Source organism: Mobula birostris, chromosome 7 (genome assembly GCF_030028105.1).
Source record: "Mobula birostris isolate sMobBir1 chromosome 7, sMobBir1.hap1, whole genome shotgun sequence".
Taxonomy (NCBI): Eukaryota; Metazoa; Chordata; class Chondrichthyes; order Myliobatiformes; family Myliobatidae; genus Mobula; species Mobula birostris.
The window spans coordinates 189723122-189737679 of record NC_092376.1 but is presented as its reverse complement, the minus strand read 5'-3'; positions in this window follow the sequence as shown (position 1 = coordinate 189737679).

Below are 14558 nucleotides of genomic sequence, written 5' to 3'. Positions count from 1 at the left end.
GAGAGGGAGAGAGGGGGGAGGGAGGGATAGAAACCAATTGTTCAGTGTGTTTTCTAATGGTTATAGTTCAAATTCTTTCTGGAAGCTTCTTTGGTATCACATTATTTAAATGGGGCTACTTGATTGGTTAAATCTTAACTACAAATTTGAAGGAATGCCTGTTTAGCTATGGTATAAGAAGAGCTGAGCATGCTGGCTCACCATCCTTTCTTCCCCTTGTTCTCTCCAGCCATTTCTACTCAATTCACTGTTTCCAATTCCTTTGTTCTCTTAGCACTTATGAAGCACTTAGCACAATTATGAAGCAACACATTCTATGCCTTCCTCTGAAAGAACATTAGATCAAAAAAGTTAAAGAAAATCCAACAATTTGGCAAAGTTGGCAGGATGGTTGCAAAGATTTAAGGACTTGGATGAATCCCAAACAAAGTGGAAATTTTCCATGCCTAAACTTAAAAGGAGGTAAGAGCTTCCTTTAATTTCAAATTGTCTGAGAGAATATTTCTAATACACTAGTGCACTGCCTAGTGGAAGTTTAAGTGTAAGGAGACCACTATACATTGCTATTCTGAAAAGAAAAACAGATACTGCACTGAATTTAATATCATGCTTAAATTAACTTTGTACAAGCCAGTGGGGTATGGAAAAATACTTTGGTTGCAATCTATTGAAACTTTGGATGCAGAACAATCTATTTTTTGGTTGCTGGCTCTCAGCTGATCTTGTGAAAGTATGAGATAAATTCGGATAATGACCTCAGACAAACTAGGAGATGGCAATTGTATCACTGTTAAGAGCCATGAATGTGCTCTGTTAGAATAGTTTAAGCTAACTTGTGTTCAGTTTAAGAATTGAATCTGTGAGTTAACTGAGCAAGTAATGGAGCTAACTGATCAGTTAGGGAAATAAAAAGAAATGTGGATGAAGTACAAAACAGTATGATAGAGACAGTAAAAAAATCTAAAAAGCAAATTCCTTCATTAATTGGATGAGCAAAATACACCCAACATGTTAAGTACAATTGAATTGAAGTGCTGTGTATGGAGCTTTGAAACAAAGTTCAGCAGGGACTTCAAGTCAGTGTTCCTACCAATGACATTTCTTCTTGGGAAACACCCCCTATTTTGTACAGTTCTCTGAGACAGTGCCACCATTCGAATTCCAAGGAATTACATCCTGGACATGACCTTGGCTCAAGTGATGATGGTTGTGATCATGGCTTGCTCCAATGAAGACCAAGGGAGTGAAGACACATAAGGCTGGAGATCGAACCTATGAAAGGAGGCAGGTGGTTTAACATCAACCACCTGAAGCAGAAAAGATCAGTAAAAGATCGATAAGTGTTCTAAGGAAGTTCTACCTTCTAAAAAGGTCATTTTAAAGACCTGGGCTGAGCTTCAGTGTATTAAGAACAGAGACAAACTGCACCCATATGATGGCATCCAAATTTTGAGTCAGAGTTGGTAGCAGCATAGGAGAAGAGAAACAAAATATCCACATGGTTGAATGTTATTAAGAGATGGTTGGAAGAACAGACCCCAATGTGGACTGATTGGAAGAAAGTGGTTGATTTCAAGCAAAAGAATTCTGAGGATGTTTGAGAAAATGAACATAATTAAATTATTCAGGAGTTTTGGACGTAAACGAAGGTCATATTGAGGACTCTGCATACGGTCCCTTGAAATCAACTTGTGTGGATGGCTTGAAACAAGATGTTGCCAAAATGATGAAGCAGACAAAACTGAAATGGAGTGAAGATGTTGTGACCTATAGTGAGCTAGCGTGAACCACCAAACAAGTGGAACAGGATATTGCAATCCAAATAAAATCACTACTTGTTGATAAACATAGGTCAATAGACATTGATCGCTGGTCAACAGCTACAGCAACTGCAAGTGAGTTAACTGCCAACATCGATGAACCAACAGAAGAAACTGGACTGGAATTCACTATATGTGTCTGAGTCACATTTCCAAGGTTACTCCCTTAAAACACAGTGTCACTTCTGTGGTAAGAGTTGATATTAGGCTAAAAATAGTTGGTGCTGGAAATGAGGTGGGCAAAAGAAACAAGCTCCGACGAAGGGTCTCGGCCTGAAACGTCGACTGTACCTCTTCCTAGAGATGCTGCCTGGCCTGCTGCGTTCACCAGCAACTTTGATGTGTAAAGCTCACAGTATATTGAATTCCCTGCCTTATTTGAAGACACGTTTTCAACAAACACTTTTGTTGGAATAATTGTACTGTCACAGTAAAAAAAAATGACTAAACACTTCCCTGAAGCTCTTGCTTGCCTTGATAGTAGAAAAACTAAATGGCTTATATGTTAATTTATTGATTTGAACTGCATGTGCAGAATTCTTATTGGATATAGGAATTGCAAACTACTATCGACTAATAACCATAAATGTGCATATGGTGTAGAAGGACAGAGAATTACACTAATCAACAGCAAACTAATCAAGGTGTACTTGGTCCTCACCTATGAAAAATATAATTCTGGGTAGGAGATGTCTTGCAACCTCTTCTTGGTATCAAAGTTGTAAAAGTTCAAAGGTTGATTGATTATCAAAGAATGCAACTCTGAAATTTTTCTTCTCCAGATAGCCACTGAACAAAGAAAGAAAAGAACAGCAGCTTCATAATCAATCCCAAATCCCTTCTCTCCTCCCCGCTCAAAACCCCCCTCAAAATAGAACAGACACATCAACCTCCAAATTCTTCTCCCCCACACACAAAAATCCTAGAAAGATCAGGCGGGAAACGCAGAATATAAAAAAAGTAAGTCTGAAAAAAAAGTCAATAGTCCAAGTCTATATCCAAAATACAGAAAACCTGGGTAACATTCTGGCATAGTGGCAGGCCTTTCGCTCTCTGGCAGCAGAGCGATCCCACCAGCGATCAAAAGGCAGTCTCCCCTCTTCGTAGCAGAGCAATCCCACCAGCGATCAAAAGGCTGTCTCTCCTCACTATAGCAGTGTGATCCCACCAGTGGTTAACAGGCAGTCTCCCCTCTCTGTAGCAGAGCGATCCCACCAGTGATCAAAAGGCAATCTCCCTCTCCGTAGCAGAGTGATCCCACCAGTGATCAACAGGCAGTCTCCCCTCACCGTAACAGAGCGATCCCACTAGTGATCAACAGGTAGTCTCCCCTCACTGTAGCAGAGCGATCCCATCAGTGATCAACAGGCAGTCTCCCCTCACCGTAGCAGTGCGATCCCACCAGTGAACAAAAGGCAATCTCCCCTCTCTGTAGCAGAACAATGCCACCAGCGATCAAAAGGCAATCTCCCCTCACCAGTAGCAGAGCAATCCCACCAGCGATCAAAAGGCTATCTCCCCTGTTCGGTATCAGAGTGATCCCACCAGTGATCAAAATGCTGGCAACCAGTGCAAACCTTCCACATTTGTCTTGATGTTTCAATCTCCCTTGTCCCTTTAATGAGTGAAATGGAGTTGAACGTCAGCTCACCATGAGGTTTTTGCACCCAGAATCCTCTCGGAGACTGCAGAGCACTGAAACTCCCAAACAATCTCCAAACTGCAAATCACAGGCTCCACCATTTCGGTCACATTCAAGACCTGTACTTACGGATCTCTTGTTATTTTTAAACTCTACTCTTGAGTTTGTGGAGGTTAGCCAAGTATGAATTAGTTAATCTTCCAATATGGTCAATAGACTAAAACAACTATGGCCTGCAGGAAATGAATCCTGTCAAACTGATAGAAGCTGCCTGGTCTGCCGAGATCCTCAAGCATTTTGTGTGTGTTGTTTGGATTTCCAGCATCTACAGATTTTCTCTTGTTTGTGATCAGAAAAGTCAATACTGCTGGGGAGCAAATAATCTAAAAGGAGTATGTCTCACCACTGAGGGCAGGTCATAATCTCCTGTAGATTACTTTTCAACTACTGAAATGACTATTCTTCCATGCTTCATCAGGGTTACTGTTCATCATTTTATATTGTTGGCAACATAATCACCTGTGTTGATTGAAGCCTTTTTGGTAACAACAAGATCAAATTTAAACATTTTGATAGTAGAGTGAGGAACAGAGCATATCCCTGGAAGACAGTGTGAACTTTCCAAATGGCATGCATTCTTTTTTTAAAATTAATAGTTTTAAGTGCTGAAGCTGGCAACTCTATAGTCTTGCAGTCAACAGAATTCTTGCAGTCAATAAGAATATTCTACTTTCTATCTTCAGATATGTTAAAATCCAATTTGGTAGATTTTGATGGATAACCAAAAACAAGAAATAGTTATTAACTGAGTGAAAAGATCCAGAATTTGGAAAATTGATCTATGTACATAAGAACGTAAGAAATAGGAGCAGGAGTAGGCCATCCGGCCCATTGAGCCTGCCCTGCCATTCAATAAGATCATGACTGATCTGTCTGTAAACTCAGCTCCATCTACCTGCCTTTTCCCCATAACCCTTAATTCCCTTGTAGAAGGGAAATGTAGAAGAGTGAACAGCTTTGTAGCATAGAGGCAAGTAAGTGGCATTGGTGTTTTAATTTGTTACACTGTGCCTGAGCAATACGCATTTCACCTCAATGAAGGACAAGAAAAATTGGCAGACTCGGACATTGCTAAAAGGATGGACCATCAACACCTCTCCTTCTCACCACTGCAGCAAGGCCAGTTATTTCCAGAAGCTCTTCCTGTAGTCACTGTGGAGGAGGAACTGCTATATACCTGTATTGTTGCAATTCAGATCCATAGGACTTATAAGCAGAATGCCAGAGCTCATGTGTGGCAGATGGCAAAAGATATGGACAAGCAGTTGCCAGGCGAAATGAATGGTGTAAATATGGACAACCAATTCAAGGATACTGACCCTGCAACAAAGCAGAATTTCATAAAAGTGGTTAGGCATACACACCAAGTTCATAGAGTGGATGAGAATAGGCAAGATCAGACCATCCCCTCTTGGACCCTAGTGCCAAGACCTCCAAATAAGCCATTGAAAACCAGTAATTGGAGAAAATGTGAAAGGAAAGTAATACTAATATTCTTTACATTTTACTCATAAACATATTGTTATTAATGTTTGCTATAATAAAATCACTGGACAACATAAATTTGTTTTACAGACAAATAGTTAGGAAATTTCATAATGATATATTGATGGTGACATTTGTCAAATGTATGTCTTAATCCCATGCATGTATGCCTGTATTTTTTTTTTTGCTGAAATGAAGGCACCATGATTCTTTCCATACAAAATTGCCTGAGCACTTATGAAACAGATGGTGCTTATAGTGGAATAAGCAGAGGTCTGTCACCATGAATGCAGCCAGTCTGCATATTTAATCACTGCGGAACCTTGTCTACCTGCAGCTGCCAACTGGTAATCCAATTTTACTGATAAATGTGGCAACAGACATGAAGTGTAATAAAGAGCATCTAACTCCATTTTCCTGCAGGGCATCTTTTGATGAACATTTAGGATGGAAACTGTAGTTAGTAGAGAAAGAAAGAGAGAAAGGGAGAGGGAGGGAGAGAGAGAATGGGGAGAGGGAGAGGCAGGAGGAAGAAGAGAAGGGTGTTTTCTGAGTGGCAGCTGTATGATGCAAAAACACTCTCTTCTTGGGTGACTTGTTTAATTCTCCAACTATCCTTGTGTTGAGGCAGATCTCAGAAGCTGATGCCTACACAGCAACCTTTAGAGTTGTATTAAAATAGTTATCATGCGTCATTGCTGATGAGAAAGCTTTGAGAATTTAATCTTTTACTCACTCATGATTTAAACTAAACTATTAAATCTGAACTCTGCATAACTAATTGATAAAAGCTGGTGAGGTTTCAGCACTTGCCCCATAATGTCTTCACATTTTTAAACAAAAGATCATGAACATGGGATTTTTTTAAAATTAGAGATATCATACATCTGAAAGAGAAACAGTAGAGTTGAAAAAATTAGCAGATCAGACAGCATCTGTGGGAAGAGACACAATTATCTGTCAGATTAAAGGCCCTTTATTGTTTTTTCATTTTGTTTTGTTGAAGGATGTGCCATGTTCATTTCTACAAGACAACCCAACACACATAACAAAAATACTGTTGATAACAAGATAACAAAGAAAAAGACAGTCACGTATCAACGAGGAAATTTCAATGAAAGGCTACAAAACAACAGCTAATCATTAATAGAATCAGATTTATTATCACTGCCTTACTGTATGTTGTGAACATGTCCTGTGGCATCAGTACTGGTAAAAATATAAAAAAGTTGCTGTAAGTTATTAAATAAATAAATAAATAAATAAATAAATAGTAGGAAAAGAATGGGAATGGCAAGTTAGTACTTATGGTTGGTGGAATGGTGAGTATGGGTCTTCAGGCTCCTGTACCTTCTCTTTGATGCTAGCAATGACCAGAAGGCCTGTCCCAAGTGGGGATGGATGTCACATTCTTGAGGCACTGATTTTTGAAACGGTCCTTGATGGTGTGGGAGGTGTTTCCAATGATGGAGCTAGCTGATTCTACAACACACTGAAACCTCTTTCATTCATGTGTATTGAAGCTTCCACAATGAGTGCTGATAAAACTAGTCTGAGTGCTTTCTACAGTACATTTACAGAAATTTGATAGCGTCTTTGGTGACATACCAAATCTCCTCAAACTCCTAATGTAGTATAGCCACTGGTGTACCTTCTTTGTGATTGCATCAATATGTTGGGCCCAGGATAGATCTTCTGAAATGGCAATGCCCAAGAAGTTGAAGGTGTTTGCCAATTCTGCTGCTGACCCCTCCAAGAGAATTGGTGTATGCTCTTCTGCCTTGCCCTTCCTGAAGTCCATGATCAATTCTCTGGTCTTGTTGACATTGAGTGCAAGGTTGTTCTGTCTACATCACTCAGTCAGCCGACCTATCCTGTTCCTGTACGCCTCCTTGTCACCATTTGGCTTTCTGCCAACAGCAGCTACCGATGTTATGAATGCCGTTTGAACTGTGCCTAACCACAAAGTCATGCGTGTAGAGAAGAGGTTCAAGATTCTATTTGTCATGAGTACGTTGAAACATACAGTGAAATGCATCATTTGTATTAACAACCAATTGACCCGAGTGTGTGCTAGGTGACAGTAGGAAAGCGTCACCACATATTCCAGCGTCAATATAGCATGCCCACTATGCTTGACAGAACAACACTAAACCGAACAGAACACAGCATCCAACAAAACAGCAACAGCAAAACAAATCCCCATTTCTCCCCAACATGCACATGTACAATCCTCCAACCCGAAGTCAGCTCGTATTCTTCGGCTTCAGTAGACCTGGATTCAGACAAGGACATGCAGATATTGGGCCTTCAACTACCTCAGTGGACTTGCAGAAATCCACAGATCCAGGCTTCAGACAATGGACCTTGACTTCCAGACTTCCAATATGACCCTCGGGCCTCAATTCTCAGCATTCACCCAGGATACACCAATCACTGAACAGCAGGCCTCAAGCTCTGGACCTGCTGATGACAGGACCTTGATTTGTGGGCCTTGAATTTTGGTCCCACTGATTCGCAAACTCAGGAGTGTACTGGACCTTGCTCCTGCTCTCATTAAACTCCAACTCCATAACAACTCTCTGCTGTTGGGAGAGTCATCAGCCTTCATCCACAATGGTCTGTCAATCCATACATCCTGTCTTGGTCTGCAGGTGTCCCTCATCCAAGTTGCTGTGCTTTGAATATGGAACAGAATCTTAACAGTTAAGGCTCTGGCCTGTCCTCTAATTCCCTGTCCCTAAAATCTGAACCTGACCCATACCTCCCCTCTTTGTCCCCAAAAACATCCTCACGAACCCTAATAAACACAAAGAGAAACAACTAAAACTGAGCTGCCACCTCAGTGGAGGTCACAGGTCACAGCTCAGTGCCATTTTATAGGATCTTTCTTGTCCTTTTATGGAGAGAAGCACTTTGTAGAAGCTACAATAATGCTAACTGAAAGCTTTGATTTCTAGTTTGCTAAGTGGGTAGCATTTTGCTGGACATTAGAATTTCAATATGAGATTAGCTTCATTTGATGTTTTGAATCCATATTTCAATAGACAATAGACAATAGACAACAGGGGCAGGAGTAGGCCATTTGGCCCTTCGAATCAGCACTGCCATTCACTGTGATCATGGCTGATCATCCACAATCAATATCCAGTTCCTGCCTTATCCCCATAACCTTTGATCCCTCTATCTTTAAGAGCTCTATACATCTCTTTCTTGAAAGCATCCAGAGACTTTGCCTCCACTGCCTTCTGGGGCAGAGCATTCCATATATCCACCACTCTCCGGGTGGAAAAGTTTTTCCTCAACTCCGTTCTAAATGGCCTACCCCTTATTCTTAAACTGTGGCTTCTGGTTCTGGACTCGCGCATCAGCGGGAACATGCTTCCTGCCTCCAGCAAGTTCAATCCCTTAATAATCTTATATGTTTCAATCAGATCCCCTCTCATCCTTCTAAATTCCAGAGTATACAAGCCCAGTCGCTCCAATCTTTCGACATATGACAGTCCCGCCATCCCGGGAATTAACCTTGTGAACCTACGCTGCACTCTCTCAATAGCAAGAATGTCCTTCCTCAAACTTGGAGACCAAAACTGCACACAGTACTCCAGGTGTGGTCTCACCAGGGCCCTGTACAGCTGCAGAAGGACCTCTTTGCTCCTATACTCAATTCCCCTTGTTATGAAGGCCAGCATGCCATTAGCTTTCTTCACTGCCTGCGGTACTTGCACGCTTGCTTTCAGTGACTGATATACAAGAACACCTAGATCTTGCTGTACTTCCCCTTTTCCTAACTTGACTCCATTTAGATAATCTGCCTTCCTGTTCTTACCACCAAAGTGGATAACCTCACATTTATCCACATTAAGCTGCATCTGCCATGCATCTGCCTACTCAGTCAGCCTGTCCAAGTCACCCTGCATTCTCATAACATCCTCCTCACATTTCACACTGCCACCCAGCTTTGTGTCATCTGCAAATTTGCTAATGTTACTTTTAATTCCCTCATCTAAATCATTAATGTATATTGTAAACAGCTGCGGTCCCAGCACTAAACCCTGCGGTACCCCGCTGGTCACCGCCTGCCATTCCGAAAGGGACCCACTAATCGCAACTCTTTGTTTCCTGTCAGCAAGCCAATTTTCAATCCATCTCAGTACTCTGCCCCCAATACCATGTGCATTCATTTTGCCCACTAATTTCCTATGTGGGACTTTATCAAAGGATTTCTGAAAGTCCAGGTACACCACATCCACTGGCTCTCCCTTGTCCATTTTTATAGATACATCCTCAAAAAATTCCAGAAAATTAGTCAAGCACGATTTCCCCTTCTTAAATCCATGCCGACTCAGACCTATCCCGTTACTGCTATCCAAATCTGTTGTAATTTCATCTTTTATAATTGACTCCAGCATCTTTCCCACCACTGACATCAGGCTAACCAGTCTATAATTCCCTGTTTTCTCTCTCCCTCCTTTCTTGAAAAGTGGGACAACATTAGCCACCCTCCAATCCACAGGAACTGATCCTGAATCTATAGAACATTGGGAAATGATTTCTAATGCGTCCACGATCTCTAAAGCCACCTCCTTAAGTACCCTGGGATGCAGACCATCAGGTCCTGGAGATTTATCAGCCTTCAGACCCAACCGTCTATCCAACACCATTTCCTGCCTAATATAATTTTCCTTCAGTTCATCCATTACCCTAGGTCGTTTGGCCACTATTATATCTGGGAGATTGTTTGTGTCTTCCCTAGTGAAGACAGATCCAAAGTACCTGTTCAACTCATCTGCCATTTCCTTGTTCCCCATAATAAATACACCTGTTTCTGTCTTCAAGGGCCCAGTTTTGGTCTTAACTATTTTTTTTTTCCTTTTCACATACCTAAAGAAGCTTTTACTATCCTCCTTTATATTCTTGGCTAGTTTACCTTTGTACCTCATTTCTTCTCCACGTATTACCTTTTTAATTATCTTCTGTTGCTCTTTAAAAGTTTCCCAATCCTCCGGCTTCTCACTCATCTTTGCTATGTTATACTTCTTCTCTTTTATTTTTATACTGTCCTTTACTTCTCTTGTCAGCCACGGCCTCCCTTTAGGATGTTTCTTCCTCTTTAGAATGAACTGATCCTGCACCTTCTGCATTATTCCCAGAAATACCTGCCATTAGTGTTCCACTGTCATCCCTGCTAGGGTATTGTTCCATTGAACTTTGGCCAGCTCCTCCCTCACAGCTCCACAGTTTCCTTTGTTCAACTGTAATACTGACACTTCCGATTTTCCCTTCTCCCTCTCAATTTGTAGATTAAAACTTATCATACTATGGCCACTACCTCCTAATGGCTCCTTTACCTCGAGGTCCCTGATCAAATCCGGTTCATTGCACAAGACTAAATCTAGAATTGCCTTCTGTCTGGTAGGTTCCAAGCTGTTCTAAGAATCCATCTTGGAGGGACTGCACAAAATCCCTTTCTCGGGGTCCAGTATCAACCTGATTCTTCCAGTCTACCTGCATGTTGAAATCCCCCATAACAACTGTAGCATTACCTTTGCGACATGTCAATTTTAACTCTTGATTCAACTTACACCCTACATCCAGACTACTGTTTGGAGGCCTGTAGATAACTCCCATTAGGGTCTTTCTACCCTTAGAATTTCTCAGTTCTATCCATACTGACTCTACGTCTCCTGATTCTATGTCCCCCCTCGCAATGGACTGAATATCATTCCTCACCAACAGAGCCACCCCACCCCCTCTGCCCATCAGTCTGTCCTTTCGATAGGACATATACCCTTGAATATTCATTTCCCAGCCCTGCCCACTTGAAGCCATGTCTCTGTTATTCCCACAACATCACACTTACCAATTTCCACCTGTGCCTCAAGCTCATCCACTTTATTTCTTATACTCCGTGCATCCATATACAATACTTTTAATTCATTACACCCCTCACCTCCCATGTCAGTTCCTATTTCACTTGGCCATACTGTACGATCCCTTCTTGAGCTTTCTGCTCCGTTGATTCTGTTGTCTTTCTTAACTTTTCTTATTCTCACTTTCTCTTTAACTCCATTCTTATATTTCCATTTGGTGCCCTCCCCCCCCCGCCACACTACTTAGTTTAAACACACCCGTGCTGCAGTGGCAAACCTGCCTGCCAGAATGCTACCCTATTCCTAACAAGAATGAACACTGGCTCAGAACTGGGCCAAAAATGAACATTTAAACACAAAAGACTGCAGATGCTAGAATCTGGAATTTGACTGAGCACCATACTCAGTCAGAGTATATAGATTCCCATCATGTTATAGTACCCTGGCAAATGTCTCAGTTAGCTTACCTAATTAAATGCAACTCATGCTAAGATGATGAAAACTTAAGCCAATCCTGGGCATGATGGTCTGTCTGAAGGTTAATCATCATAGTCACTTGCTGCTTCCATCTTCACCACAGAGAAACTGCTTAGTGCTGGTGCAATAAGGAAAGTCAGTTAAGAAAACCTTCTTGGAAGAGTCACACAAAGGTGAATTGTGAAAGTAATTGTCACAAAATACATAAATTCACACAGGAAGGAAATTACTGTTATAACAACTATATGACAGATCCTATATCATTTACCCAAGAAAATGTGCAGTTCTTTCACTGTGATTCAGTATCTCCAAGGCCTTGATTTTCTACAGCCCAGGACACTCAGTGCAGATGTGAAGAGATAATGGACTGCAATGGCTCAGAGGTAGCCTTTCAGTGTGACTGCTAAGTGTGTTGCAATTGACCCCAAGAAAGAATACATTCATCTTTATATTGTCAGGCAGCCAAGGTTATTGATGTAAATATTTTCTATCATTCTTCTTAACAGTGAAAGGAGCACTTTGCACCAGATTGCGGATTGTCACGGTGGATTGCTGTTGCACCCTGATCTTGCACTTTTTTTTGATAAAGAGGCAGATTAGCAGGTTTAGTGTGTGAAACCTTGAGATCTGTTTTGGCAAAATATCCTATATTGCAATAGAAACTAGTAGTCAATGTCTGGTGGAAGTTATTCCTTGTTGGTAATGTTCTTCTCAGTTGTTTGCACAATGAGGTCTGAGTATTGTTCCTCATACAGTGTATTAGACATAAATGGTTAGTGCCAGACGAGAATGAATCCCGCCATGGTACATAACCCAGTCAATTCTAAAGCCATGTAGTGCCCAGGGCTGGCATGCTATTGCTTCTTTGCTGAGGTGAATCTCTCAGCAAAAGGGACACGCTTACAGAATATCTCAAGAGCATCTGATAGGTTGACATAATGCTATTTCTCCTTAATAGTAGAGCATGCACAAATGATAATGGTATGAGACATCCCAAGTTCTCCTGGCACAAAATTCTCACCTTGAGGGCTCTACTGGTATACTCCACACTGGTTATACTTTGACTCCAGCAAGGCTGAGCAGCCAAGGAGAAAGGGGATAGTCCTCCCTCAAGAATCAATTTTCCATATGGTCTGATTAGTATATTGATCAGAATGCCTGTCGAGAGGGAGCAGAGACGGGACTGGGGAGCGAGGAAGAGAGGGCAAGGGCGGTGGACCCGGGGAGGGGGTCCCGATCTGTGGTAGTACCGTACGTGGGGGTGGGACAGCAGTATGAGAGGATGGAAGAGTCCTGATATTTTATGGGCCTGGGGATTGGGTCCAATGTGGAGCGACTGTAAGTTGCACCTGGGGGTGGAACAGAATTGGTGGGCTGGGTGACCTGAATCTGCTTCTGTGTGTGTGGAAATGGTCTATAATAATGAGGTAGTTTTATGACTGTCATTTAGATGTACCTCTTGTACCCAATGAAATGGCCGCTGAGTGCACGTTTGTGCTCTTCTGCTGCTGTTGTAATGTGAAAGCCAAATGTCACAAATGAAATCCAAAGTTGAAATCATAAACAGTAATACTGGAAATGTAACTCCTATGATAGAGTATTGAGTGCTCATCACAAGGCCTTCAAATACAGACATTCCATGAAAGACTGTGGCAGTCAGAGTCTCAAAGAGACAGCGGCAGCTAACCGTATGCCGGGGAATTGCAGCACCGAAACTTGGATGATTACACTGTTTAGTTGGTACCATAACAGACCATCTCCTATAGCTAGCTCCTAACAGCCCAGGGCAATCAGGATGGTGCTGGTGAAAGTCCACTATCAAGGTAAGGTCCAGAATGTTCCATGAAACAATCCAGCTTCTTTCTTCTGGGCTGTATCCCTCCCAATCCACGAGCTTCAACCTTCACCCTGAACAATGTGGTTGTCCAAAAGTCACCATACTGTTTAGGAGGTTGCAACCAACAACTCTGGGAGCCGGGGAAAATTTAAGAACCAGAGCCAAGGGGCTGGCATTCATGGAGGCATTCTTGAGGCGGGATATATGGAATATGGGGTAAATCCACATGGTGTTCAAGTGTTGGAGATAATAGGTAACTGGGTTGATACATCCTAGGATTCTGAATGAATCGATGTAACAAGGGGCCAAACCAGATTCAATATGCATGGGATATCTTCAGTTGAAAGCCAGACACACGGACAGGGAAGAAGTGCTTGTCCCTGTCTTCACCATTAGTTGGCATGGAATTGTCCTGTGAATTGGCCAACAACATCTCTCTCACCTTAAAGCTAGGGCTTTACTCTTTGGAGAGAAGGAGGATGAGAGGAGACATGATCGAGGTGTACAAAATAATAAGAGGAATAGATAAAGTGGATAGCCAGCGCCTCTTCCCCAGGGCACCACTTCTCAATACAAGAGGACATGGCTTTAAGGTAAGGGGTGGGAAGTTCAAGGGGGATATTAGAGGAAGGTTTTTTACTCAGAGAGTGGTTGGTGCGTGGAATGCAATGGCTGAGTCAGTGGTGGAGGCAGATACACTGGTGAAGTTTAAGAGACTACTAGACAGGTATATGGAGGAATTTAAGGTGGGGGCTTATATGGGAGGCAGGGTTTGACAGTGGGCACAACATTGTGGGCCGAAGGGCCTGTACTGTGCTGTACTATTCTATGTTCTATGTTCTTAACTCATTTCTGGAGACATCTCTGGATCAGTTGGTCTGCTAATGGACTCCGCACCTCCACTTCTTGTTCCAGTAACAGTGGAGGATGGTATCCAAATTGACATTCAAAGGGGACAGCTTCATAGACGTATGCTGAAATGCACTGTGTGCAAAGTCTGCCCAGATCAGGTTGTCACTTCCAGCTTGTAGGGTTTCCTGAGGCTAGACAGCTGGACATTTTCTCTAGGTCCAGGTTGACCCTCTCCATTTGCCCATTGGCCTGCAGATAGAATCTGGACAACAGACGGGCAGAGGCCCCAATGAGCTCATGAGAAAGGCCTTAAAAACCTGGAGGCAAGCTGGAGGCCACAGTCAGAGATAATGTCTTGGGGGAAAGGGTGAATCCTGAAGACATGAGATTGGTGTCTCTGAAGCCGATGGTAGTTTTGGAAGGGGTATGAAGCAGCAGGCCCTGGAGACCTGACCTATGACCACTATGATTACTGTACTACTCCGAGATGCCGGAAGACCAGTGATTGTGGG